The sequence below is a fragment of the Dipodomys merriami genome, unplaced genomic scaffold, assembly GCF_024711535.1.
Source record: "Dipodomys merriami isolate MVZ:Mamm:240054 unplaced genomic scaffold, mDipMer1.0.p SCAF_615, whole genome shotgun sequence".
NCBI classification, from domain to species: domain Eukaryota; kingdom Metazoa; phylum Chordata; class Mammalia; order Rodentia; family Heteromyidae; genus Dipodomys; species Dipodomys merriami.
Window position 1 is genome coordinate 269012 of NW_027206197.1, and position 6331 is coordinate 275342.

Here is a 6331-nt window from a genome sequence, read left to right on the forward strand (position 1 = left end):
CTCTGGTTGATGTTTGCCTTAAAATAGTGCTCTAGCACAAAATTGGTATTACTTTCATAGAAAATGGGCAGAACAAGCCAGAAAAACACAAGAAAAATGGCAAGTCCAGGTATCTGAACTCCCACTCATGATAATCAGGTGACAGAATAGTTAATGAATAATCCAGAGAAAAGTTCCCCCAAAGCTCAACAAATACTACTGGTAAACATAGTGATTGAAAATATTAAAAACTTGCATAGGGAGCAAGAGGAGGCAAACAAAAAATTAATACAGGAATCTTATTAGCATTAAGAAGCTACTTAAATATAAATACAGGAGTTGTGTAAGCAGGGTGAGAACAGTCAAAGAGAAATACAAGAATCATGTGAGCAGGCTGAGAACAGTCATAGAGAATTACAGGAGTTGTGTAAAACATGAGGAAGCTAATCAAAGAGTATTGCAGGAATTGTAAGAGTGGGATGAGAATAGACAAAGAACCATAAAGGTATTCATGGAATCCATAAACAGACAGCAGATAGAATTCAGGAAGACCATGAATGAAATGCTGAATGGAGCCCGACAGAAGGAATGGCAGTCCAAGGAAAACATAACCAATCAACTGAGTGATTTGAGAATAAACACGGAACACCAAATTAAGGAAGTAAAGTTCCTAAAGATCTAAAACAAAGCTCCAACAAAGAATTTGAAGCCATCAAAGCTGACCAAGTAGAAGGAAAAGAAATTAAAAACAACATAGAGAGACTTGACAGTAAGTTAGACCATGCAGAAGATCCAATCTCGGGGATTGAACACAGCCTAGATATTATAGAGAAAGAACATACAACTATCCAAGACAAATCCAAGAAATATGATAGAACTATTCAATATTTGGAAGACACTATCAGAAGGGCTAATCTGAGGATAAGGGGTGTGGAGGAGCACCTAGAGACAGAAGGTAATGGTCTAGGAAATTTATTTAACAGAATCCTAACAGAGAACTTCCCAAACATCCAAAAAGATATGCCTATTCAGATTCAAGAAGCTTTTAGAACCCCAAATAGACCAGACCAGAACAGCACATCCCACCATCACATTATAATCTGCAAAGCATCAATTCAGGCCAAGTAAAGGACCCTTAAAGCTCTCAAAGAGAAAAGATCAATTACCTATAGAGGAAAACCCATTAGAATCACCTCAGATTTCTCAGCAGAAATGATTCAAGCAATAAGAGCCTGGAAGGATATATGCCATGCCTTAAAGACAAACAACTGTCAACCAAGAATTCTGTACACAGCTAAACTCTCCTTCATAACCAAAGGTCAAATGAAAAGCATCCATAGCAAAGAAAAATTGAAACAATATATTTCCACCAAACCAGGCCTACTTAAGATGTTCTAAACTTAGAAAACCAAGAAGACCACAGTAAAGGCTAGGAAATGGCATCCAAGGGAATAAAATTAGAACTTAACACCAAAAGCCGCCAAAGAAAGTATTGTACCACATGGCGGCTGAACAACACATTGTTGAATCACCAGTGGGTCATGGGAGAGATTAGAACGGAAATTCACATATTCATAACATTCAACAAAAATGAACACACAAATTGTCAACTCCTCTGGGACACAGAAAATGCAGTACTCAGAGGCAAGTTTATAGATTTGAGTTCCTACATCAATAAATTACAAAGATCTGAAACCAACAATTTAATAAGACATCTGAACCTCCTTGAAAAAGAGCAGCAAGATAAACCCTAATCCAGTAGATGGTAAGAAATAATTAAAATTAAAATTAAATCAAAATTAAATGAATTAGAATCCCAAAACACCATAAAAAGAATCAACAAAACAGAGTTGATTCTTCAAAAAAAATTAACAAAATGGACAGACCCTTAGCAAATCTTATCAGAAAAAGAAGAGAACACACCCAAATAAACAAACTTAGAGATGAGAATGTAAAGATCACCACAGAAACAACCAAAATTCAGAACATTATAAGGGAATACTTCTCAAAGCTTTATGCTAATAAGTTTGAGAACCTGGCAAAAATGGAAGTTTTTCTAGCAAATATCGTCATGCCGAAACTAAACCAAGTTGAATTAAATCAACTTAACATGCCCCTATCAAGCATTGAAATAGAAGCAGCAATAAGAGACCTCCCATCTAAGAAAAGTCGGGACCAGATGGATTTACAACAGAATTCTACAAGGCCTTCAAAGCAGAGCTGAAACCAGTACCCCTACAACTCTTCAATGAAATTGAAAGAGGAAGTTGATTACCGCACTCATTCTATGAAGCCATCATGACCCTCATCCCAAAACCAGGCAAGGACTCATCAAAGAAAGAGAACTAGAGACCCATTTCTTTGATCTACATTGATGCAAAACTCCTCAACAAAATTTTAGCCAATCGACTTTAACAATTCCTCCAAAAAAACATACACCAAAATCAAACAAGTTTCATTTCAGGGATGCAAATCTGGTTCAATATATGCAAATCAATTAATATAATTCATCACATCAACAAGAGGAAGGATAAGAACCACATGTTTACCTCAATAGATGCAGAGAAAGCATTTGACAAGATCCAACACCACTTTATGATGAAGGCTCTGGAAAAACTATGAATCCAGTGAACCTTCGTCTATACAATCAAGGCTGCATATGACAAATCTAAAGCCAGCATTATACTTAATAGTTAAAAACTAAAGCCATTTCCTCTTAGCTCGCAAAAAAGGAAAGGATGTCCACTCTCTCCACTTCTGTTCAATTTAGTATTAGGATGCCTATGTACAGCAATAAGACGAGATGGAAACATAAAAGTGATCAAAATAGGGAAAGATGATATAAAACTCTCCCTCTTGGCAGATGACATGGTCTTGTATTTAAGGAATCCCATGGACTCCAATCCCAAATTACTCATGCTGATTCAAAACTTTGGCAAAGTAGCAGGGTATAAAATTAACTCTGAAAAATCAATGGCTTTTCTATATGCCAACATTGAGAAAAGTGTGGCTGAAATCAGGAAAGCAACTACATTCATAATACCCAACAAAAAATAAAATAACTAGGAATGAACTTAATCAAAGAACTGAGGGATCTTTATGAGGAAAAAAAACTGAAATAGGAAATCAAAACGGAACTTAGAAAGTTGAAAAATCTCTGATGCTCTTGGATTGGAAGGATCCACATCGTGAAAATGGCAATACTTCCCAAGGCTATCTACAAATTCAATGACATACCTATCAATATTCCAAGCTCGTTCTTCAAGAAAATAGAAGAGTCAATCCAAAAAGTCATATGGAACAATAAAAGACCCCAAATAGCAAAAATGATACTTAATAGAAAGAACAGTGTTGGAGGAATATCAGTATCAATTTTCAAACTCTACTACCAAGCCATAATAATAAAAACATCTCGGTACTGGCACAAGAACAGACCTCACAACAAAAGGAATAGAATTGAAAACCCAGAAATGAACCCACAGACCTATAGCCACCTAATTTTCGATAAAGGAGCTAAAAAATAGAATGGAAAAAACCAACCTCTTCAGTAAATGGTGCTGGCAAAATTGGTTAATCACTTTTAGAAAACTAAAGCTAGATCCTTATATATCACCCTGCACAAGAATCAACTCCAAATGGATCAAAGACCTTGGAGTCAAGGCAGTAACCCTGAAAACATTACAGATCAAAATAGGAGAAACGATAGATCTCCTTGACATAGGCTGAAATTTTTTAATAGAAATCCAGAAACACAACAAATCAAAGAAAGGTTAGACAAATAGGATTGCATAAAATTCCAGAGCTTCTGCATGGCAAAGGCATAGTTAGCAATATCAATAGAAAGCCCACAGATTGAGAGAAGATCATCACTAGCCATACAACAGACGAGGGTCTCATATCTGAAATATACCTGAACTAAAAAAACTACATCCCCCAACAACAAATCCTCAAAGAAACAACTGCCCAATAAATAAGTGGGCTAAAGACTTACAGAGAAACTTCTCTGAAGAGGAAATTAGAATGCCCAATAGACACATGAAGAAATGCTCTATTTCTCTAGACATAAAAGAAATGCAAATCAAAACAACATTGAGATTACACCCCACCCCAGTTAGAATGGCTATAATCAAAATCTCTAATCACAACAGATGCTGGAGGGGATGTGGATAGAAGGGAACTTTACTGCATTGTTGTTGAGAGTGAAAACTTGTTCAACTACTTTGGAAAGTAGTATGGAGTTTCCTCAAAAGACTCCACATAGAGCTCCTCTATAACCCAGAAATTACAGTTTGGGGTATCTACCCAAATGATCACCGACAAGGCAATACTAAAGCTATCAGCACAGTATGTTTATCACAGCATTATTTCCCATAGTTAAGATATGGGACCCACCCAGATGCCTCTCAGTAGATGAATGTATCAAGAAAATGTAGCATATATTTTATATATATATATATTGGAATTTTATGCTTCTATCAGAAATAATTACATTGCCCCATTTTATAGGAAATGGAAAGACTTGGAAAAAATTATATTAAGTGAAGTAAGCCAGGCCCAAAGAAACATAGGTTCCACGGTTTACCTTATTTGCAATATCTAGTACATATGTAGGACAAACAGTAAAGGCCAAAAGCTATGTACATATGACCATATATGATGATGTTAAGTGAAATGAACCCCAAGATAGGGACACAAATATGTTTTTTCTTTCTTACTATAGTTTCTAATGTATTTATAATGTGCCATGTAATTTTTTGTTGCTTTACATGTTCTCCCCTCATGGTATAACCCCTACTGTCACTGTATTTGTTTTCATTGCCCTGCATCTACTCTAATTCAGGGAGGAGAAGGGAAAAAACAAAATGCTTAGAAAAGGATACAAGTTGACCGATATAACAATGAGATGTACAAGACATTATGTTGAAAATGAACTTTACAACTTCGGCAAGGGGGTGTGGTAGTTGTTGAGGTGGGACGGATGTAATGGTAGGGGGAAAACAAAGGAGGAGGCAAGTATTTAGTGATGATAAACTCTAGGGATGAAGCCAGAGACAAAATGTTGTTAGTAGCTGTATTCTTTTCTGAAAGGATGACCTTTCTCTGTCATGAGAATGACTTGTCACAGAGTTAAACTTTAAGCTGCAGCCTCGTCCAGAGCTGAAAACAATACCCACCATTCTATGTCTTCTTCTTCCTGTAGAAAAAGACCCAATCCTCAGGGTTCTAGGGCACATCACAACACTTATGGCCTCTAGTGCTTGCCCATGTCCAACACACATACACACACATACACACACACACACACACACACACACACACACACACACACACACACACACACACACACATCAACATGCTGAAGAAAATTATCCTCCCTTGAAACCAAAGCATTCTTACTTTCTGAGTTGGTCCTATGATATGAAGTTCAAACTGGAGTTGAGAATTTCATTCTGTCTAGATGAGTCTTTGAGGACTTCACACCTACTGAACTCTTCAGGATTTCTAGTGTTAAAGAGAGTTCTCTATTTCCTGAAGCCCAGCAGAGCGTGGGTTTCCTGATCATCTTAAGAAACTACACTCAGTTTCTAGAAATAATGCTTTTATGCTGTAGGTGCTCCATACATATGGACAACCAACCCCAGATATGTCTGTGTGACTAGAGTCTTCTCAGTCTGATCTCTGCTATCCTTGCTCTGTATATATCTAGGTTAGGAAATTTCTTCCAGATAGAATCTGGTGTCTTCTTCATAAAAATGTCTTCTTTGTTTCTTGCCTCAGATAACTGAAACTATATGAAGAGAATGTTATACTTATAAGGAAAGAGAGGCACAGAAAAGTTTCCACAGCTGTGGACAGCACACTTCAAAGGACCAGCCTAAGCTAGCACCACCACTGTTTATGGACACGTGGTTCTGACATCAGCCAAAAAGGATGCTTCTCTGAGCACATACTTCACAAGCCTATTCCTTATGTTCTTCCTGCAGGTAAAGAGTCCCATGGTATTAGAATTGGCACTCACCTTTTGAACAGATAGTTCAGTATATGCTGGGTGTTTGCTAACTTATGGTAGGTGTACAGAAAGGGTGGGCTGTGAAGTCAAGTTCTACAACACCTTGTAATAGACTTAACCCTGTCCAGGTTAAAGTGACAATGTGATGTACTGTGATATCCTAATGGCATTAGGGAAGACAAACTATACATACAATAATTCTAGGGGCATAGAGATACTCTATCTCCTCAAATAGCAGGTAAAATCTTTGTTGTACTATTCATTTTGAGCAGAAATGCCCTATTTTTGCCATTAGTGTATGTGGAACATCTGCAATTATAATTCAATTCAATATCCCCTTAA